The 23,639-nt window shown below is 43.1% G+C and overlaps 1 long non-coding RNA gene across 1 annotated transcript, besides 1 other annotated feature; it reads right to left on the reverse strand.

The window, feature by feature from the left end:
* Nucleotides 1-3,664: 3,664 nt before the first annotated feature.
* On the reverse strand, nt 3,665-6,970 carry Gm13982. Its single transcript, XR_374899.1, has 3 exons — nt 6,865-6,970; nt 4,347-4,458; nt 3,665-4,201 (listed from the first exon to the last, which is right to left on the reverse strand). It is a non-coding gene; the product is annotated as a predicted gene 13982 (long non-coding RNA).
* Nucleotides 16,353-19,879: an enhancer, noted in NCBI's record as "VISTA enhancer mm1368". NCBI's record gives its function as "enhancer in: forebrain[3/6]" and the evidence as "EXISTENCE:transgenic organism evidence [ECO:0001131][PMID:17130149]".

A 23,639-nucleotide genomic window follows, 5' to 3' on the forward strand; every position in this document is an offset into this window, starting at 1 on the left:
AGGCAGCTCAGCTAGAAGAACATATCCCTCATACAGGCAACAGCTTTTGGGATAATCCCCGTTCCAGTTGTTTGGGATCCACATGAAAACCAAGCTGCACATTTGCTTCATATGTATGGAGAGGCCTAGGTCTAGCCCATGTATGTTCTTTGGTTGGTGGTTCAGACTCTAAGAGTCCCAAGGGTCCAGGTTAGTTGACTTTGTTGGTCTTCCTGTGAAGTTCCTATTCCCTTTGGTGCCGTCAATCCTTCCTCCTATTCTTCAATAAGAGCCCGCAAGCTCCATCCACTGTTTGCTTGTGGGTATCTGTATCTGTCTGAGTCAGCTGCTGGGTGGAACCTCTCAGAGGATAGCCATGCTACATTCCTGTCTGCAAGCATAACTAAGTATCATTAATAGTGTCTAGAATTGGTCTTAAGTTGGACCAGTTATTGGTTGGCTATTTTCCAAGCCTGCTCCAGCCCCATGCCTACATTTCTTGTTTACAGGATAAATTTTGGGTCGAAAGTTTGGTGAATGGGTTAGTATCTCTATTCCTTCACTGGGGTTCCTGCCTGGCTACAGGAGGTGGCCTCTTCAGGTTCCATATCCCCAGTGTAGTGAGCCACAGCTAAGGGCACCCCCATTGATTCTTGAGTGCCTCCCTTATTCCAGGCCTCTGTTGCAGATTTCCATGGACCATCTAGCCATTTCTCCTTTGATACTTTTGTATATTCAACATATTTCCTACTTTATAAAGGAATACAATGATTGCTATGTATCTATTGATCAGAGAAGGTGGTTGTAACCAATGTTTTTAAAAAATAATATATATAAATTCAGTTTCACAATATGACATTATTTTGATGATTCTGCTGTGTATCAGGATCTTCCAGGCGTCTGTGTCTCTGTGTGATCACACATATGGTGATGCACAGGAGGAGGTCAGAAGACAGCTTGCCAGAGTTGCTTTTCTCCTTCAATCTGGGAACCAAAGTCATGTTATATTGGGCTTGATGAGTCCCTTTGCCTGCTGAATCACTGCTCTGGCCCACATGAACAGGTTTCAAAGAAGTACTTCTCTCTCTCTCTCTCTCTCTCTCTCTCTCTCTCTCTCTCTCTCTCTCCCTCCCTCCCTCCCTCCCTCCCTCCCTCTCTCTCTCTCTCTCTCTCTCTCTCTCTGTGTGTGTGTGTGTGAGAGAGAGAGAGAGAGAGAGAGAGAGAGAGAGAGAGAGAGAGAGAATCAGTAAAAAAAAGTCTGCAGTAATAAAAAAATTAGTTTGCAGTAAAACTTCAAATAAAAGAAATATCTTTTAAAGCCAAGGATAAAAACTAAAAATACACATCTCAAAGGGAATATTTAACATCTGAAATAAGGCATGCATCCTATTAAAAAAGAGGCAGCTGCTGAAAATTCTATTGAGGTATCCTGCTCTGGCTGAAGAGATAAGTCTCTCTTACAGCTCTTCACTGCCCTCTCCAGGTCCTGTGGCTTTTCCTGAGGTAGGGAAGGTCTCCATCATCGTCAGCAGCCTGATGGGGAGGGAGGTGACAGCACTGAAGCACCGGAAATGCTGACTTGTAGTTGTTCCTTAGTCTCTCTAACTGTTGCTGCCACCTGCAATAGCACAGGCTGAAATGGGACTTCTCATCAGCTGATCTCCAAGCAAAGCGAAGGAATAAGCCAGCAGTCGCTAACTCCTATGACAGTATATGACAGTAGCAGGCTTTCCAAAAGGAACAGCATTCCATTGGGCATGATGGCACAAGTCTGTGACCCCAGCTAAGCCAGGTGAGAAGATGGCTTGACTCCAGTAGTTTGAGACCAGCCTGGATTCTGTATGAGACCTTGTAACACACACACACACACACACACACACACACACACACACACACACACACACCCCAAAACACCAAAAAAAGAAACACCTGGTAGACACGCAAGCCGGCATACTGGATCTGTGTGGGCAAAGCCCATGTGCTGCAGTGTGTCTGGGTAGAAATGAGTTGTGTGGTGCTCAAATGTAAATGAAGTCCCTGTGTTTGTCAACAGTGGGAACATGCACAATGTTTTTCTCCTCCAGGAAGAAGAGCTGCCAGGTCTTAGAAGAACAGGAGCAGTGCCTAGACTCAGAGGGAGAGAGAGGCATAAGTATTGGAACTCTGTGTCATGTTCTTGAAGCTGAGAAGAAGGAGAGAGAGAGAGAGAGAGAGAGAGAGAGAGAGAGAGAGAGAGAGGAGGAGGAGGAGGAGGAGGAGGAGGAGGAGGAGGAGGAGGAGGAGGAGGAGGAGGAGGAGGAGGAGAAGGAGAAGGAGAAGGAGGGAGGGAGAGAGGCCCACTCTTGGCAGAGGAAACAAGGGAACAGATACAAATAGAACTCAGTCAGAGGCAAAAACAAAATTATTTTAAATCCAATTTTTAGCCTCCTGTGAGAGTCTTCATTACCTGTTCACTGGAACCAGCCTTATCAGCCACCATCTGCCACTGGATTCACAGTGCTCATCTGGTCCATGAGCCTGTAGTACTAGAATGCTCCTGCCATTTGCCCTCTATATCAGTGGTTCTCAACCTTCTAATGCTCTTGACCTTTGAATACAGTTCCTCACATTGTGGTGACCCAGGCATAAAATTGTTTTCACTGTGACTTAATTACTGTAATTTTGTTACTGTTATGATTGAAATGTAAATATATTTAGAGATGAAAATTTATCAACGGGGTCATGACTGACAGGTTGAAAACTGCTGCCCTAGGGAGTTAGGACTTGGTGCTTCCTTTTTCTTTATCTCAGTCTTACTTAACAATGCTGGCTTACTCTTTTGCTAAAGTCTTAGTTCTAATTTCACCTTCTTAGGGGACTTCTAGATGGGATGTAATAAGAAATATTTGAAGAATAAATGACCTTGCCAGAAGTGGAAGGAGGGTGCCCTGCTAGGTGTTTCACAGACATGGAAACCAAAGGCATCAGACACTGATTGAGGTAACATCCCTGGGCTTATCCAGCCAACTACTGGTCATTCACCAGACTGCAGACATTCTGCTTTTCAATGTGTGGCATGGAGAAGCAGGCTCTGGGGGTACACTGTGATAACAAGCTACAGCCTGTGCTCTGAGGAACACCTCTGATGGCGAGCCACCATCTGGGCTCTCTGTGCACTTGTCTGACCATGACTCACAGCTGGAGTCTGGATGTACATCTCTGATGACAAGCCATTACTAGACTCTGGGAACACACATGTCCCAAAGAGTCTCACCGCACCCGTGCTTTGATGGTTAATGAAATGTGTTCAGCCCCCATCGTAGCCCTGAAGAGTGTCCTTACATCGTTTGTGTGTTGCTAGTTTTATGTAAGGTTATAAAAATATTTTAAAGGCTAGAAAGCCTAGAAATGGATATTTATAACATATCACAGAGTTAATTATAATAATACATAAAGAGCTTCTAAAACATGGAGGAAATGCCAACAATGGATTGGAAGTAGGATGTAGACACTGAACAGAAAAGAAATGAAAGCATTTTGTGAATATGTGAGATGTTCAGCTTCTCCTACAACATCAAACTTTGTACTCAATGGTCACTGAGATATAACTGTTTCTCTTATCAGATTGACAGCATTTTTTTTGGATAGACTCTGGAGAAATAATCACTCTACTATGTTAGTGGAGATATGTACATACCTCATTGGTGGGGATTTGACATATTTAATAAGATTGAATATGCATTTACCTTTTGACCCAGTATTTCAAATTTCAGGAATGTTTCCTAGAACATATACTAAATGCATAAAAAGACTCACGTGTAGCTACATTATAACAATGTTCACAATAACAGAGGATTAGTTAGCAACATGCTCAATAGGCTATGGAAGACCCAGTCATAGTGGAATACTATGTAGCTTTGCATAAGATGGATATTACTGTATACTCTCACCACAATGTTATGAATTAAAAGGCATAAGATAGAAAATACAGCACTCTAACATTTTCCCAATTAAAAGTAACAGAAATATATTTGTGAACTATCAAATTTAAAAATTACATGAAGTAGTGAGAGGGAAGAGTGTGGAGAAGACAGATGTAAAAATGAGAGAGTTTAATCCGGGTGTGGTGGCACGCGCCTTTAGTCCCAGCACTTGGGAGGCAAAGGCAGGCGGATTTCTGAGTTCGAGGTCAGCCTGGTCTACAGAGTGAGTTCCAGGACAGCCAGGGCTACACAGAGAAATCCTATCTCGAAAAACAAACAAACAAACAAACATTAACGTTGGTACAATATAAGCATCATCATAATAACAAAAATTAAGTAAAGATCAAAGAAGCAATCCTAAATATTTTTAAAGTGACTTAAAAAAAGGGCCATGGCTATACATACCTTGTGCAGTAAACCACTTGCAGTAATGTAGTAGAGGCAGCAGCAAAAACAAGTCAACAAAAGCTTGTTGCAGTTCACGCCTACTTTTGCTCTTTGACAAGGCTCCAGATCTCTATGTGTGAATCAATGAAATGATTGCATCAGTACATCAGCAACCAAGGTTTTCCACATTACATGGGAAAAGTACATGCTATCACAGAGGTGAGGCAAATCTTAGCTTTGCTAAAGTTGGACTAAAAGTATTTGCGAGAGCCCGGGAAGCCGGGTCTGCACATCCCAGTCTGGCAGATGTAATAACGGATACAGAATGACCTTTTATGTCTGTAGTATCTTTAACAGAGCAACGACAGTGCATCTTAAGTCTCCTGATAGACAGCGCCTTCCATGAAACATTCATGTAATGAAAGAGTAATCTTTAATCAAACCCACCTCCTAGCTCTACCAGCTATTGGCTCAGTGGAAACCGAGCAAATAGAAGTCTTAGGCAAAATGGTGAGGATGCAGTCAGTCGGATGCAGAGATGAGAAACTGTCCTACTGCGCACAACAAACCACTCAATGTACGCACAACAATTCACAGAAAAAAAAACAGATGAAAAGGAGACTCAGGATACCATTCAATGCAAAAGTTTCAGCCCTGGTTTGAATAAATCAAGTCTATAAAACTGATGCGCATACCCAGCAAGTATGCAAACCCCCCTGGTTATCTTATACGCATGAACATGGTCTGCTGCTTTTAAAGCATTATTGTGACTATTTTGAGATGTAAAAACTGATATCGTGGCTAGGCTTAAAGGGAACTCATCTCCATAATGCTTAGCGTTTGGCTAGTCTTCTTTCTGCCACCTGAGTCTTTCTTGCTGCATGCTAGCCTTTCACATCTCACATATGAAATGACAGATGCAACCTTATGCCCCTAACTAATGAGCACACGGCTTCATAGCTGTGGCCCCTTTGAGTACTGTGATTCTTGCTCCTTGTATGTATGCATTTCTTTTTGAAAATCAAAGCGATCTACATTGAACAGGCATTGACTATTTTTTACTGCATTGTCTTGCAAATTATCCAGGAGTTAAGAAGGCTACCAGTTTACTTAAAGTATTGGTTTTTTTATCAAAATACCTGCCCAGAAAGTTTCTTAATGAAGAGCTGTTGAATTCAACTCAAGTCTATGGAATGCTGGCCACATGGTAGAAACTACCCAGCCTGATCTGAGCTTGCCTCTGCAGGGGAGGCTCAGATCTGGAAAGGAGAAACCTTCCGGGCTCCAGCATTCTTTAAAGATTGGATCCACTGTGTCGGGTTATTGTGCCACCTGTGAATGACTCCTAGTTGATCAGAAGAACACCAACAACAGTAGGCTTACTACTCCCATTATAGGATAGGTCTTCATTAGTTTAAAAGTTGGAACTGTTGTTTCTGTTATTTTCCCAATAGAAAATTGTAAATTGCCAAGAAGAAAAAACAGAGGCAATGAAACTCCTCCTTCCAATCTCTGTAACTCCCTGGTATGCAGTTTCTCTTCCCAGGAGCAACCAATCTGATAGGGGAACAGAAGACACAGAGGAAAGGAAAGGAAAGGAAAGGAAAGGAAAGGAAAGGAAAGGAAAGGAAAGGAAAGAGCTATGGTTAGCAAAGCCACCTGTGATGAGTCACAAGGCAACTAGAAAATGGTATGAAATATTCCTGTTCTGGAAATCTTAGCTGTGTATCAGTGAGTGTGAAACAGGGGCAATATTTTAAATAAGAGCTGTAGCCTATGGACATTGTCCTATAGTTTGCTTCTTGTCGCTTGGCGTCTCTTGGTAATTCACTGGTAGAGTGCTTGCATGCCAGTATGCCTTGCTGATTCTTCCACACCACTGCTCAGAGTGCTTTCCCATTCTTCAAATTGTAACTGCTCAGTTTCCATGTACTGTATTTAACTATCTCTGTCTCCATGTCTAACCATCCAGTGGTTTATGTCTCCATTTTTGGAACACAGCATTTAATAATTCCTTCACATGGGACACAGAAAGACTTTTGTTTGTCTCCATGGCTTGCTTAATTGTCATACTTTTCTGTTCGCCCCTTCACATTTCACATCAGACAGGTACACCCCACAACCTTCACACAACAACGACTAAATCAACTTGTCTTTGAATAGACCGCTCAGGACAGACACACCCGTGGGGTGCGGGTTCAGGTTGGTTTGATTCCTGTGTGTCTCCAGTGGGTGGGGTAGGACTAAGGCAGCCTTGTTTGTCATGCTTGAGGTCTTTAGCTGGGGCCAGAGTCTTTGAGCTTGTCACAGGGTATTCTAAAGCCTCTGATATACCCAGAGAGTAGCTAGCAAAGCACTCAGCCTTGGCTGAGAGCAGTGCCTTCCTCAGGAACTGCTGGAAATGGGGGCAAGCTGCTATACACAAAAAGCTCAGAAGCAGAACCAGGCCCCAGGGTATTTTTAAACCTCTTACACATAGGAGCAGCCCAAATTTATCACCAGCAGTCTTTTTAATGTGGTTTTTCTTTTCACCCACCTCTCCTTCAAAGAGATGCTTGTATTTTCTCTCTCTCTTTCTCTCTGTTCAAGTACATATGCTCAGATAGCAACAGCTCTGACAAACAGGGTAAGTTAACAGTTGTGAGAGCTACAGGCTGTAAGCACCAAAGGAAGCAGTTTACATGAACCACACCTCCCCGCCTGCCAGGCAACAAAGGTAACCATATCTACTTGGCATCTTTGTTCCCGCGACAGGCAGACGGAAGTGAAGGACAGCTGGGAAGGGAAGGCAAGAATGATGGTGAGAAATGCCTACCCCTGTCCTCCTGCTCCTTTCTCACACCCTTCCCCTCGGATCTGGGTATTCAAAGGTGTTAACCTCCAAGTTTGAAGAGGGTGCGTGGCATGGTTCCCTTTCTCTGACCCATCTCCCCTGACCAAGTAAGCATATTTTTCTCTATTCTCACACAATAGCTATCAGTAATAGTTTGAAGAAATGCATTCATGCCACAGTATGGTAAGCATGCTAGAATTATAATACTATATAAAAGGAATGGGTTTTAACTTAATTTCTCTTCTGAGGACATACTTATTGTCCAGCCAATAAACATGAGAGCAATGAACAAACATTTCAGGCTTTTGTGAGGCAGAGAAGCCTATGAGAGGCTACCGTTCACACCTGCAAAAACTTAGCACTTCACACCCCTACACACACCGAAACTACAAATGAAACACTCTCACTGCGAAGTGAGACACATTCACACAATCAACTGCAGAACGGTGAGGGACTTCAGCTTGAGTGAAACTCACAGTTATATGCAATGCTGAACGCTCAGACAGTTAGCCATCAACCAGCTGCCTACTAGGCTAGTTCTAGCCTGCAAGTTTACAGGTTCAAGGAAGTATGAGCTAAGGTTTGAAGTTCCCGTGCTGCCCACTTGGCTCTGACACTATATCCAGCTCTACTCTGGATCTCCCTCATTAAAGACCATGCAAAAGCGTTCCCCGATGATCAGCTTCTGAAGCATACAACTGTCTGCCTTTACTACCTAGGCTAAGCAGACTTTAGTGGTTCAGATGGGACGGTACTGAAAATATAGATGGTGCAAAGAAGCTTTGAGTGGATGGGATGCCAGCAAGGAAGCCTGCACAGCTGCTTGTGCATCCCTCTCTACTCTCAGCTGGAAGCCACTTTTATATGTGCTTTCTGCAGCTATCAAAACCCCAAGCTTAACATAGCCTTCTCCTTGATCAGACTCTGGGTTTTGGGGTCAGGAAGTTAGCTTGGGGAGGGGGTGGGGTTTTTCTGTGGCTGTCTGAGCAACTGTAGAATTGTTTGATCTTTGCAGGCTTTAGAAATGATATCTTGCCACACTGTCAGTGGCCTTTGGTAGGCTCTAGGCCACAGGTTGGGGAGGGTATTTTACTTGTCTTTTATGAACGTGAGACTTGGCCAGCTCTTTGACATTCAAGGGGACAGCACCGAAGAGGGGAGAAAGACACGTGATGAAAGAGTCTAGGCCTCTCTCATGCCTCTTCCTTAGCCCTGAAAGACACTTAATGCTTGTTCTGGTAACTAGGCTTTCAACCACCCAAGATTTTCTAAACCTCTTGGCAAAGAGCAGGACAGTGAAAAATACTAGGAAACAAAATTGTGGACAAACCTGGAGAAATGTCTTTCCACAGAGGTTAGTAACAGGAAACCATATTAGGACTTATTATCTGTTCTATGGTCTCCTTACCAAATCTGTGAGGTCTTTTGTCATTTTCTTATTTAAGGAGAAGGGAAGGGAGCAACATTTCAGGGAAGGAGAGCTGGAGAAGGTCTGTCACGGGGCCTGAGAGAGCTGGTAGCAGTGATGGACACCATAGGCTTCCCAGGGGATACTTCTCAGGACCCAGAGATGAGAACTCTTTCCAGCTGTTAGCTAATTAGGGACTTCTAGAGCTAACAAGGGAAACTTAATCCTCTAGCAGCTAAAGAGTTCACAGCATGATTCTACATGACATTGGAAGATGGGCGCAGGTGTCTAGTAAAGAATTACAGCTTAGAGCATTAGGGGCTGAACCAGAACCATTAGGTAGAAATGGAATTGGAGCCACCTGGATACACACATTTAAATGAGTTTCTAGAGGGTGCACTGAGTTGTGTGTGGTTGCTTTTGATGAATATATTTTATTTCACCCTATGTATCTGAAATCTTACTGTTTTAAATGTACAATGTTTTAAATCTATTGTTAATGAAATCTATGGCATCGATTATAATGATGAAATAATTAAAATTAGATAAAACTGGGGACTGGAGAGACAGCTCAGAGGCTAAGAGCAGTTTCTGCTCTTGCAAAGGAACTAGAGTCAGTTCCTAGCACACATAGAGGACTGAAATTCCAATTCCAGAGCTCTGATGCCCTCTTCTGGCCTCCAAAAGGCACCAGGCAAGCACGTGGTGCATGTTCAAGCACAAATATGCAAGCAAAACACATGCACACATCAAATAAAATAAGTAAATCTTTAAAAATAATAAAACTGTACAAAATTTTTAAAAAATCTATTATTGCTCTACTATATTTGAGGTGCTCATTGGTGCATATGGGTGCTAGGGACCTTGCTGGAGAGGAGAGGAGAGGAGGGGAGGGGAGGGGAGGGGAGAGGAGGGGGAGAATGGGGAGGGAAGAGGAGGGGAGGGGAAGGGAGAGGAGAGGAGAGTTCCACAAGAATGGGTCTGTCTTCTGAGAGAACTTGAGATTCTATCCCCACTTGTAAAATTTCGGTGTGTGCACTTAAACAGCCATATACATGGGACTGTAGTGTCCCGGGTAGAGGACCACATTCCTCAGAAAATGGTGAGAGTATAGAAAAAGACCAAGTCCGCAGAGCTTGTCTCCGTTGTCAGGGTGCACTGAGTTGCTTCAGTAGCACACAAACCCAAATGTCAGTGGCTTTAACTAGTAAATTATTTTCTCTCTTGTCTCTATGTCTTAGCTTAGTTGAGGGAACTTGGCGACATGCAGGAACTCAGATATGTCCTTTAATCTACCCAATTCTATCTCTCAGGGCGGTTACAGCCTGGAAATATTATTGATTACAAAGGCAGAGAAGAATGCTATGTTTAGTTTGGAATCAGGATCTCCTCTCCCCCCCGCCCCCCCCCCCCCGCCTTTCTCTCTCTCTCCTCTCTCTCTGCAGCAGAAAATCTTAACCTAATTTTGCAGAGTAGAAAATGAAGAGAAATGAGACACATGGCTGACGACGTGTACACTGAACACCAGTAGTCTGCTTGGCCCTGAGCTCTGGAATCCAAACCCTCTGGTGAGGGTTTGTCCAACCCTAGGAAACGACCCCCCCCCCATCGGTCAAGGCAGGGGGCTTCTCCTTATCTACCGTTTTTCTCTTCATTTTGATTTCAAATCATAGTAGATGGAGATCAATGTGGCCTTCTCTCTGTCTTACTGTCTCTTTCTCTTTTAAATTAGCAGTCCTTTTTTGGAGACTAAAATACAGCTAGGGACCTGATCAGGACTGAATTGTGTTCCTTCTGCATTCTTCTGTCAAAGCCTTTTCCTTAAGTAAGGGTGGATTTGAAGGCAGGGCCTTTAGGGAAGTAGTGAAAGAGAAGTCTCAGGTGGAAATGGCATTCTTATAAAAAGAAAAAAGAGAGCTGTGAACCTTTCTGGACTCTTTACATATACAGGGAAGACAGCCAGACTTGTAGAGTCCTCACCTGCAACCAGTGGGAATTGCACTTTGGTCTTGGACCTCCAGCCTCCACGAATTGAGAGGTTTAAGCTGTTGTTTAAGCTGCCCAATCTGTATGATTTTACACTGGGAGTCCAGGAGGACGTGTCAAGGACCTGTCCCACGGTCTATCCTCTAGCCATACAGAATGCATACAGAATGTCTTCCCATGACTTGGGGAGACTGAGGAGTTGTTTTTGAAGTGGAGGTGAAGAGTTGTAGAGAAATAAACAGACACCCAGGCAGCACTCAGCCTGCTTTTAAAAACACATCTGTGGAACTCACCTCAAAGGAGACAGCTAAGGCGATCAACCAACAAAAGGCTTCCTGTTTTCAGGAGGTGCATATATCCCCAACCTTCATTCCTCAGTGTCAGCCCAGCTAGTCAGTTCTGACATCTGACACTCTTTTTAATGTGTCTTTGTTGATTTTCTTCCTTTCGTTTGGACCCAATGTCTTTATGTGCCTCCAGCTTTCAAATCCCAGCTCTGTGAAACTGCTTTGCTGTGATGCCTACTGACTCATCTGCCTTGGAACTCTTGCTGCCTCTCTCCTAAACCAGTGATGTGTGTTCCTGACTGTGTGTTCCCTAGGGTAGGTCATTTTGATATGGACAAAGGGCTGTCTCTAAAACTGCTCCAAACATTATGTAGGAATGAGTGAGAGCCCAAACGTTGAGCTATAAAGGAAATGCACACAACATGTTTGTATCTATTTTTATTTTTAGTGTGTGTGTGTGTGTTGTGTATGTTTGGAGATAGAAAACAGAGAGACAGAGAGAGACTGAGATAGAGAGACAGAAATATCAACACACAGAGAGACAGAGAAAGACACTCTCTCTCTCTCTCTCTCACACACACACACACACACACACACACACACACACACACAGAGAGAAAGAGAGAGAGAGAGAGAGAGAGAGAGAGAGAGAGAGAGAGAGAGAGAGAGAGAGAGAGAGATGCATGTGGTCTTCCATGTGTGTGAAGAGACCAGAGGTTGACGTTTGGTATCAGCTGTTCTACATGTTTTTATTATCAGGGTCAAGAAACAAAACCTCAAGTTCAATGATTTGGCTAGAGTGTTGGGCTAGCAAGCCAAGTAGATCCGTCTCCACCAGTGTTGGGGTTACAGCCATGCACCTAACACCTGGATTTTTATGTGGTTTCTGGGGGTCTATACTCAGGACCTCATGTGTGTGCTGAAAGTAGGTGACCCACTGAGCTATTTCTGAAGACCTTATAACACGTTGAAAGTACATCATCTACTACATCTGTATGTACTCACTTAGACAATGTACTCCATTGTTAATGTGAGCAGACATTACATTTTAATGGGATTTGTGGTTTGAATAACGATGCCCTACCTGGTCTGAGAAGATCGGCCAGTGTCTGCTTCTTACTGAAGCAGCTGAGGTGCGTATGACCGATGAGGCAGGAATGTAGGTTTTGCCCACTTTTTTCTGTCAATTTGTAGTGAGTTGCCAGCATTATCTTCAACATAAAAATAATCAAAAAAAACCTTACATGGCATCTGTGCCTTTTGTGAGAACTATGCTGCCTGTTTCTGACTAATTAATGGATTCTCACTGGAAGCGACAGATAAGCCAACCTGTCACAGGAGCAGCCCCGGCTCTCCCTTCCTCCTTCTGCAGGTCCCACACTTCAGAAGACACAGGGCTGTGATTTGTGGCCCAGGTGGAGGCCCTGGTGCCCCGCTCCTCCTCTTTGGTTCTGTTTATTTATTGGTTTAGGCTGCTCTTTTTCAGATTTTCTTCTTATATCCTTGAATTTGTTTATAAGGCCTTCAAAGGCAAGGTGACTCCAATGTTTGTCTCTGTGGGCACGTGGTCACACATTACTGTTTTTTTCCTCTTGATTTCTGCCTCCCCGACCTCCGTAAAATCTGAATCCAGGGGAACCAGGCTTCAATACTTGAGTGGCTGGCATTTCTATATATGGTCAGGTGAATAAAGCACACACCAATATGTGTTTTTTCTTCCACCGGGCACAGTGGTCACACTTAAAATCCCAGCACTCAGGAAATCAGTGGTTTAAGGTCCCACTCATCCCCTATTACATAGTGAGTTCAAGGTCAGCCTGGGATACATTTCCATCCATAAGTTAGTCTTTATATCTCTTGATAAGCAAGGCTCGCCTCTCCTAAAAGCATTGAGAAATTAAAAAGTTCTCTGGAATGTTCTATCCTTATGCTACCAGATTCCCCTCGGCTTTCATTCTCTACCCACTTCCCCCTCCCAGGTCCTTCTGGGTATCTCACCCAATGAAGCTGAAAAAAAATAATATCCCCTAGAATGAGAAATTATATTTGGTTTAATCAAGCTTCACTAATATCAATTCGGAAGCTTTCTCTCTGCTCCATTTATTTAAAAGCAATATTTATGGAATTGAGCCTGGGCATCTTAGCCCTAGCTAAGAGGTTTTAGATGTGTATTTTAATGTAGATTAAAAAAAATACTCAATTGCTCTCCACCATGTTTTTAAAATTTACTTTCTCTCTTTCTCCCTCCCTAAATATGAACAAGCCTCCGTCCCCCTTGTGTGTGTGTGTGTGTATACATGTGATGGCTGTGTGTGGAGGTCAGAAGACAGCTTTCTGAAGTCCGTTCTCTTTCTCTTCGGTAGGATCTTGGGACTCAGCTCAGGTCTTTCAGCTTGAGCTGAGCATGCTTTTACAGGTTCTAGCCTTTCTCCAGTCCTGACTTTACCTTTGAGACAGGGTCTTTCATCAGGCTTGCTGATTGGCTGATTGGCAGACCATAGGCCTCTGGGATTGCCCTGCTGCTGCTCCCCCTGTACGGACACTGCATATGCTGTTTTGGGTACCAAGGATCCAGTACTCATGCTTAAAAATCAAGTACGTTACTAACTGAGCTGTCTCCCTGCCTGTGAGGGTTAGTTTCTTTGTTTTTGTTTTTGTTTTCAATTGTAAAGGAAGGGCTATAAATTCTGAATGCCGGGATGAACACTTAGAGGCCCATGATTTGCTTAAATATATGCACGCGCGCACGCACACACACACACACACACACACACACATCTGAACTATTTCTATGAAGAACAGAACTATTTTAAAGTGCTTTCTCCATTGACACCCGAGCTGAAGAGCAATTTCATAGCATAATTATAACGCATCACATAAACTGGCTAAGCTTTTGTTCTCGCTGTGATCGCACTCAAGAGAGTTCCTTTTTTCACCTCCCCTTCCCACCTTGACTGAATTAAGAATATCCAAACTTTAAGGCTGTTCTTCCTCTAGAGAATAAAAATGATGCTCTAAAATGAAGTGCCTAAGAAGTAATGGGTGGGAGAGAATTTCTTGGTCCATGACTCACTCCATTATTATGGGAAAGGGTAGTTTTTAAAACTGTTCTTAAGAACTCTGCTGAGGCTAACACAGGGGTGGGGGGGGGAGCCAGGAGGAGAGAACTATGTGTACCAAAGTCCTGGATAGAGGACGGGTGCTCATTTGTCAATGCCCCTGGGCACCTCCTGAGCCCTTAGCTCCGGTTTGCTTGTCAAGGAGGTAGAACAGATGATAACTACATTTTACTATACAAGACTTGAATATTTGGGGCATGCAAAGATGGTTTGAAACCAAATACCAGATAGGCATTTTATGGTACTTTGGGAAATAAAACAACAACAGCAGCAGCAACAACAAAAAATCCCCAAACCAACCAACAACCAACCAACCAACCAACCAACCAACCAACCAAAAACCCACAAAGGCCCTTTGGACTTAATGTTTAGGTAATTAGGATAAAGAGTTTTAGAATGGTAAAACCTCAAAGGCACTGTCTTGATTTTTCTGTAAATGAAAGTGCTGTTTAATGATCTGGTTATAAGGATTGCATACAAATGGCATCAGGACTGGATGTGGTGGCACATGTCTTGTATCACAGCACTTGGTGAACAGAGGCAGGGGAATCTCTTTGAGTTACAGGCTAGCCAGCATGACACGGTGAGACTCTGTCTTAAACAAACAAACAAACAAAAAAACAAACAAAGGTAGCATAAGAGTGATCATGGGCATCAAAGTTACCCCCATAGGAAGTGTTCCTCATCATGATGAATGATTAATATTAAATAATGTGTTTGTAGGAGTGATGACATTTTTTTCTGACCACATGAGTATACATAACCAAAAGGTTATTATGGAAATAACATAACAATTATTCCTTGTCTGTTTCATGTTTTCGTTTGTAGTTTTTATTGTGTGTAGTGCTGGGGCGGAACCAAAGCCACATTTGCTAAGCAAGCACTTTGTCTCTGAGCCACATTCAATATCAATTTTATTTTGCTTTTTCATTTTGACACAGGAACCACTATGTAGCTCAGGCTGGCCTTGAACTTGTGATCCTTTTGTCTCAGCCTCTCCTACGGGGAGTATAGGTGTGTACCATTGTGCCTGACTGAGGCATGTTTGGAAGACACTTGGAATATCAAGACTGCCAACTTGGATGTTCAGAAAAGTGTGGTATGTATGTACAGTGCCATTTTATTGGGCTCCCCAAAGGAACCAACTCATGGATGGAACTATAAATAATTATATCAATTATTAATCCAATGTCAGAAAGACATGCAGCACATGGAGTCTTCTTATCTGTACTTTTGTACTTCTTATATTTTATATAGATGCATAAATTAATCTATGTATGTATGACATTTGAAGGTTTGAATGAGAATGGGCCCTGTAGACTCATATATTTGAATGCTTGGACCCTAGTTGGTGGAACTGTTTGGGAAGGACTATGAGATGCAGCCTTGTTGGCGGAAGAGTGTTACTGAGGGTGAGCTTGAAGTCTCAAAAGCCCAGCCTATTTGCAGCTAGCTCTCCCTGCCTTGTGCTTGCAGATCAGGATGTAGCTCTTGGCTATAGTATCAGTGCAGCCCCTACCGGCTGCTATGCGTCTCTCCATAATGGGTGTGGACTCTAACCCTTTAGAAGTGTGGGTCCCCAGTAAGCTCTTTCTCCTATAAGTTGCCTAGGTCATGGTGTCTCATCACAGCAATATAAAAGTAGGTCAAAGTAAATCTGTTTAGGGACAAAGACATGTAGCAGAAGGGGAGAAGAGTGAGAAGGATACACACACACAGAGACAGAGAGACAGAGATAGAAAGAGAAGGAAGAGGAAGGGGAAGGGAGAAGGAGGAGGAGGAAGAGGAGGAAGAGGAAGAGAAGGAAAGGAGAAGAAGGAGAAAGAAGGAGAAGGAGAAGGAGAAGGAGAAGGAGAAGGAGAAGGAGAAGGAGAAGGAGAAGGAGAAGGAGAAGGAGAAGGAGAAGGAGAAGAAGAAGAAGAAGAAGAAGAAGAAGAAGAAGAAGAAGAAGAAGAAGAAGAAGAAGAAGAAGAAGAAGAAGAAGAAGAAGAAATTCACTCAACACAATACACACCCATGGGAAGGAATAAAGCAAATTAAAAGTCATCAAGGTCACACATGTAGAAAATATCAGTCAAGGAGGAAAGTCAGAAATGACAGATGGCTCTGTGCTTTATTCTTCCTTCCACTTTTCTTCTAGCAGTTCATCTCTGTAGTTGTTTGTCTGGTTCTGTGATAAGTCGACAACATGCTGCTGATAGTTTTGTGTCTTGATCTTTGTCTTAGATAATATTGTTTTATTGTCACAATTGACTTAGCTAATTCTTACTCTACCCCGCAGTGCATGCTCTTTCTGAGTTTTGACGATGCTATTGATTTTTCCTAATTATTTTGTTATAGTTTTATTCATAGTTCCTGGTCTATGAAACCATGGGTGTCTTAAATGATCTTCGGGTGTCAGATCTTCTTGCTACTCCCCACAGAACGTGCATGTTTTTCTTCTCTCTGCTGTTAACCCATGTCTGCCATGTTCTCTGATCCGAATTACTTGCTCATTCATGTTTGTTGCAAGTACTGGAATTGGTCTAAGTGTCTGTCTAGAAATAAGTGGGTACAAAACGTGCTCTATATAAGCAACAGAATTTTATTAATCTGTAAAGGATAAGATTATGTTGTGATCAGGAAAATAAATACAACAGAGATCATAAAATATAGTCAAATGAGTCAGACTCAGAGAGACAAATATCACATGTTTTTAGTTGATCTAGATTTTTTTTTTTTTATTTTTCGAAACAGGGTTTCTCTGTGTAGCTCTGACTGTTCTAGAACTCACTCTGTAGACCAGGCTGGCCTTGAACTCAGAAATCTGCCTGCCTCTGCCTCCCAAGTGCTGGGATTAAAGACAGATGCCACCACTGCCTGGCAGTTGATCCAGATTTTATCTAGATACATAAAATTCTTTTTTATTGAAAATTAAACTCTCTCTCTCTCTCTCTCTCTCTCTCTCTCTCTCTCTCTCTCTCTCTGTGTGTGTGTGTGTGTGTGTGTGTGTCTATGTGTGTGTGTGAGAGAGCAAGTGAGTTCAGGTGCCTACAGAGCTCAGAAGAGGGTATCCATTCTGAGTTACCTGCTAGGAACTGAGCTCAGGCCTCCTGCATGGGCAGTATGTACTTTTAACCATTGAGATATCTCTCCAGCCACCAAAAAAGAAAAATCACAGGCACACACTCGTGTGTGTGAGCATATATACAAAAAAGTAGGCGAGATAATGTCTGGAGTAACAGAAAGAAAGAGTGGGGAGGGGAAGGGAAAGGAAAGGGGGATTAGGTATACATGGATAGCACAGGGTTATGAAACTCACCACTGTGTACGATGAATGTGCCAAAGAAATTAAAAGACTTATAATTATCTCTAAAATTTTCAGCCAATATTTCAAAAGTGGTCTTATTAGCCACATTTACATCATATATACACATTAGGTACATACATACATACATACATGCATATAGGTAACATGTAAGTTACACAAAATACCAATGTACATCGCTGCTATGTCTTTATCTGTATCCTTTCAGCATACTCTGTATTGTCTAATTCTCCTAGACTGATGTCTTGAAGATGCGCAATTACTGGTTATTTTTCTAAAAAAATCTCTTGCAGAGAGTTCTGTACCCGTGTTCGGTACACCCTGCTGATTAAAATAACTAAAGAATCACATTCTCATCCCCCAAATTACTGTTGATAATTTGAAGTGTCACCTCCAAGTCACAGTTTTGGAAGAAAATGGACTTTTTTCCCCCAGCCCAGGAGCACGCTTCTGTCCACCTCCACGGAAGTGTTAATTACCTGGTGCCTTGCTCCAGTCTCCCTCACCCTCTGAGAGTTAACACCTCTCCTGGCAGTAAACCAAGTAGACTGGCATTAAATCTTGCTTAATTGTATAAAATTCAAAAAGGAGATATTTTTGTATATTTTGGGAGGTGGGTTTGTTTTTGCATAGTGTGGTACCAAGGTCTTGTTTCCTGATCCATCTTTCATCCCTTCAAAGGTAGTAAGAAGCACAGATGTGGATAACGGTGTGACTGAGGGGTGGGGAAGCGCTTGATTGGGTGGCCAGGCTGCTGTTTCTATGTTGTATAGTGTAGTGTATTCTCATTTGCTTGGGGCTGTGGAATAAAAGCAAGGTCCCTCCTAGGGCTTGACCTAGGGCTTGCCTCCTAGAGGCAAGACCACAGCTTTGAGACCTGTAGAGGCAAAGCAGTTCTCTCCAGTAGCTCGATGAATTTAAAACAAATCAAAGCATTGTATTTCCCCCTGTTTAAAATCTCCTTGAAATAAGTGCAATAGTCTTCCTTAGTAACAGAGAGCCACCCAGGCCGCTGACTGAGGGAGGGGAAAAGGGCTAGCGTGTGTTCACGTGGAGTCACAGACCCTCAGAGATGGAAATGGATGTTGATTGACTTCTAATGCGCTGTCAGTGCCCTTTTAATAAGTGTTTGAAAGTGAACACAAAGGAGAAACGCATATTTGTAAAGGACATGTGGTTTTCCATCTTGAACTTTTCCGGACCTCATGACATTGGCGAGGCCTTTGCCCTCTTGCTGGGCAATCTTGTCCTCTGTCTGTGCCACCGAGAAGAGGTCTGCTGAGGGCTTGAGCCAATCGATGCATGACAATCGATGCACAATCAACAGCACACTTGCTGTTTCCACAGGGGTGGCTCAGGGGGCTCGCTGCCCATTCGTCTTTACATCCTGTGCATTTGCAGGTTTAGAGTCTGAAAAGCCAATTTTCATTTTTAATCCTGTTTGAGCCCATCTCGTTAATCAGCCATGGCCTCCTTCTCACACCTGCCTTGGGACACGAAGAGAGACCCGTTATGAGCTGTTAATTAGCTATTAGGGACTGGGGCACTTCCAAAGGGTCATTATTCACTCTGTTTGAGGCTAATACTTATTTAATTAGAACTGTTCCTTTCCTCTCATAAATCCCTAGTTAAAATAAATTCAGTTCAAAATGTCTGCTCAGCTTAAACGAGATGAGTGATTAAAAGAGAATTTAAATTCTGCTGATTGTTTTTTTTTTATGTGACAAATATTTGTACAAATGCTACAGTTCTGCCAAGCCAAGCAGAGTGAGGTGAGGAAATGGTTGAAGTATGTGTGTGTCTGTGTGTGTGCGTGTGCGCACACTCACGCTGGTGCACGAGGAGTGTGTTGCACACTCATACCTGGAGATGATTCACGAGACCAAAACCTGTACTCCCCTAGATTATTTCTCCATCTCATATGCTTTTTAGTCTTCAGAAAAGCTTTGCTAAGAGCCTTATAGAGTCATGGGGAGTTTGTAAGGGGGGAGGAGAGCAACTTCATCCTTATAGATTTTAGATGCTGTCCATGAGTGTTAGAACGTGCTTGTTTGATCTCAAACTAAGTTGGCACGCTTGATCCATATATCGCTCCTCTGTCTGTCTGTCTGTATGTATGTATGTATGTCTGTCTGTCTCTTTCTCTCTTTACACACGCATATGTACACACATGAGCACACACATGGGCACACACATGATGATAATGGTCTTGGACTTTCACACAGCACAGTGAATCAATCACACAGTTGGCAGATAACTCAACAGCAGCTGAGCTTTGAGAGGGACCACTGCAAGCTCCATGTACAATCCTTAAAGGTCCTACCTGAGACCTACTCAATGCCATTTCCACCGCACTCAATGCATTTCCAAAATAGGAACACGAAGACAGCAAACATTAAAGAGAAAGGGAATGGAAATCTGCTCTCAGTGATCTCCCAATGACAAAGAATGTGCTCATCTTAGCTATACCACACTGAACCTACTGCACATAAAACCTGCATTCTATTTTCTGACTGAGTGTGCGATGCATCTAGACCATCATTCAAGATACGAAAAAAGGATGGTAGAGTTCTGTAGACACCAAACATGACCTATCCCAGGGTCAGGCAAGGATGCCAAAACATTTGTTGACATTCATTTGGAATTTATGCACTTATAAGAAGGAATCTCCAGGGAAGTCCTTCCTTCAGGGTGGCGCACTCAATGCCTTGCTGATGTCACTAGGTGATTCTGTATTATTCTCATCTTTCTTCCATGGCATTCTCAATATTGGCTTCATCCTAAGCATGGACCCCCCCCTGTCACAGCTGGAGGGCTTTCAGTAGTCACTGCAATTGCTTTTCCCTGGTGGATAAACACAAGGAGAGGTTCATCATCTGTGATTCTCACCCCTCAGACTGCCTGTCTGTCTGTCCATCTGTTTGTCTGTCTTTCTCTCTCTCTCTCTTTCTCACACATACTCTCTTTTCTTCTCTTAGTTTTTCTATGTAACCCAGGCTGCTTCAACCTCCCAAGTTCTGATATTAGCCCAGCTTCTTTCTGTCTCTCTCTCTCTCTCTCTCTCTCTCTCTCTCTCTCTCTCTCTCTCTCCCCCCTCTCTCTTAAAAGACATTTTTTAGAAGATTCTATTAAATCTCTCCTTTAGTCCTACTGGTCAGAATTGGCTCATATATCTATTTCTATTTCTGAACCAATAACTGTCTAGGGCAATCTCTCTCTCTCTCTCTCTCTCTCTCTCTCTCTCTCTCTCTCTCTCACACACACACACACACACACTTGGTTAGAGTGCTTCTCTTGGTCAGAGCAGAATGTCTCCATGGAGCCAGGATGACAGCATGAGGTGCTGCTGATCTGGATGCAAAGGTACTAGGCTGTATCCAATACCAACTGCTCAGCCTTGATAACACACCTATGGGTACCATTCTACAGACTGTGCAGGTTATATTTAGGAATATATATGCATATACATATAAACATATAACAACAATTAATGCAAAAAAGAGGCCATGAATTTGAAAGAGAACAAGGAGGGGAAATGGGAAGGTTAGATGGAAGGAAAGGAATGGGGGAAATGATATATTTTAATCTCAAAATTAAAAGAAATAATAATTAAAAAGGGTAACAAGCAAAATGCTCAAAGAAAGAAGCCATTGTTTCAGTGCCTAAGAACAAGCAGACGCAGGAGTCTCCCCACCAGATGTGGGGTGTCTTCGCAGTCCTGAAGCAAATGGGTCATGAAGTGTGGAAACCTTTCTAGGCAGAACGTGAATGAAGCTGACAGCCTAGGATGTCAGTTTTCATAACAAGAACCTTTGAAGAGGCAGGGTGATTAGGTAGCCAGAGACATACACAGACACAGGCACAGGCACAGACCCCCCCTCCCCATACACACACACACACACAGAGAGAGAGAGAGAGAGAGAGAGAGAGAGAGAGAGAGAGAGAGAGAGAGAGAGAATATGTATGTCTCTGTGTCTGTGTGTATGAGCATGTGTGTGTGTGGCATGTGTGTGCCATTGTGTGTGTGTGAGTGAGTGTGTGTGTGTGTCTGTGTATGTTGTGGAACAGATTCCTGTGTATGTTTCCTTCTTCACACATGTTTTCAGAAGTGAAACCAGGCTATGAAGACCGCCAGGCAGCTCTGCAAAGCAGTACTGAGAAGGTGGGACACTGCGGGGGTGAGAACAGTATGCATGATCACTGGGAAGCAGGTTTGGGAACAGGTGGCCCACCCACGTGCCTTTGCCTGGTGGCACGTTGGGCCATAAGTTGATGGCCTCACCCCCTCCACACGTCCTGGTCTCTGAGTCAGCACCAGCCAGCTCTGAGCCCAGCTGCCCGACCAGAGGAATGAGAATGTGATTCCTTCTGACTCTTAGCAGTTCCCTCCTACAACCAAAATACTCCCTTTTTTTTTACCCTTCCCCCCAGTACAAACCAAAAGTGGTATAGTCTTTGCATCAGCTAAGTTTGAATAACAACTAAAGTGAAAAATCCTAAGGGAGAGAAAAAGTCTCTGCCCAGGCACCATTTGACCTAGACTCTTTTCATGTTCATTACCTTGCTCATTACCATTGCATCAGATGCCCTTCGAGAGGTAAATTTACTGGGCAATGTCTTCTTCAAAGGTGGAAAAACAACTGTCAGATGTTTCAAACCCCAGTTAAGAACTACAAACACCCTGAAAAAAATCTCCTCTAACTTTGACTGTAGCGCACACAATCTAGACCAAGAACATGAGTTAAGTCTTCCTTTTGCAAATGGCTGGGACCATTTGTGCTGGATTCTGCGGATGCTCATACTGAAGTGGCTGCTATAGCCCGACTGGCTGGCAGCAAAAGAGAAAGAAATCTTGGTGACTAAGTGGCAATAACCACAGGCCATCCCCCCACAGTGCCCCTTCCATGGTCACACAAGGGAGCTGTTTCTCTCTCAATTAATAGACAAAAACAGCTGTTTATGTCAAGTGGGAATTAACCAAGTCAATTTCAGAGTGTTCAGTGTGTGACATAGCACAGCACTTTTCTTTGTTCACACTTAGAACCTTGAATAAAGTAAGTCAATCATAAACTAGGAGCTTCGAGTTCTTACCCTGGATCTGCCTTTCACAAATAGCAAGGTACTGGATGAATACCACTTCCTGTCTTGGTATGAATGCCAGGGCTAAGGGGTGTCCTGAAGTGCCAAGTTACTTCAGCTATTTTGCATATTCTACCTGATGCTCACTTAACTTTCTTCTGACCATCAGTTCTATAGAAGGAATGCAGCTTAGGCCGATTCTCATGCATATATCATGGGTGAAGGGAGAGCCTCCTCAGACTTTCCTTGGCTGGGAGGGTCACCATCTGCTCAGCATCCTTGGAAACAGCCATTGAGGGTGCGTTCTTTCACAAACAATCTGCCACAAACAGTTCTTTTTGCTTCCATCGCAAAGATCACGTGTGAAATATACATAGGTTTAAAGTGAATGAGTGTGTTTTCTTTGGAATTGAAGTATTATGAAACATTACATGGATGCCTAGGAACAACTTTGTCTCCTGTGAAAAAGCAACATATAAATAAAGTCTTGCTGCTGTAGTCTGGCTGTTGACAATGGGTGAAAGGTGGAGTGTCACTTAGGCAAGTGACAGAGACTAAGTGGCAGGCCTCTTAGAGATGGTGGGTCTTGATTTTTGGTAAGGAGGGGAAGTTGTAGGCGTGGCATAGATGTCTGAGATGTTTGAGATATGTGTGTGTGTTCGTTCATGGGTTGAAGCTGGAAATGTGCAGGGTAAGCTAAACTATATTAATTGAGGCAACTCAATTCACTTGGCATTTTCTCAATGATTGATGAAGAAGGGCTCTAACACTGGGTAGTGCCACCCCTGGGATGAATAGGAAAGCAAGCTGAGAAAGTCATGAGGTCCAAGCCAGTAAGCAGCAATCCTCTGTGGTTCGCCTTCAGTTCCTGCTTCCAGGTTCCTGTTCCGACTTTCCCTGGATGGTGGACTCTAAGTTATGAGTTGAAATAAACCCTTTTCTCCCAAAGCTGCTTTTGATTATAGTGTTTTTTACATAGCAAGAGAAAACTCTAAGACACAAGCCATAGGATTTCACCTACATCAATTAAAACCTGAGCAAAACAAGGTTTTGGTAGCGGAAGGTTGAAAGTGGGTTCTCTGGAAAAGAAGAAGGAATTTCTGGAAGGATGCTAACGTCTCTTCTTTTGTTAGCGATTAGGGCCAATGGGTGTATACTTCTCAAAGCTCATCAATTCCATCAATGATCTGTGTATTTTACTGATTATTACTTATATGTTAACATAAAAAATTTCAGATATTTTTCATATAGTAAATCACCCTTATTTCTTCAAAATGTCATTCATCCAACTT

The sequence above is a fragment of the Mus musculus genome, chromosome 2 (assembly GCF_000001635.26).
Source record: "Mus musculus strain C57BL/6J chromosome 2, GRCm38.p6 C57BL/6J".
NCBI classification, from domain to species: Eukaryota; Metazoa; Chordata; class Mammalia; order Rodentia; family Muridae; genus Mus; species Mus musculus.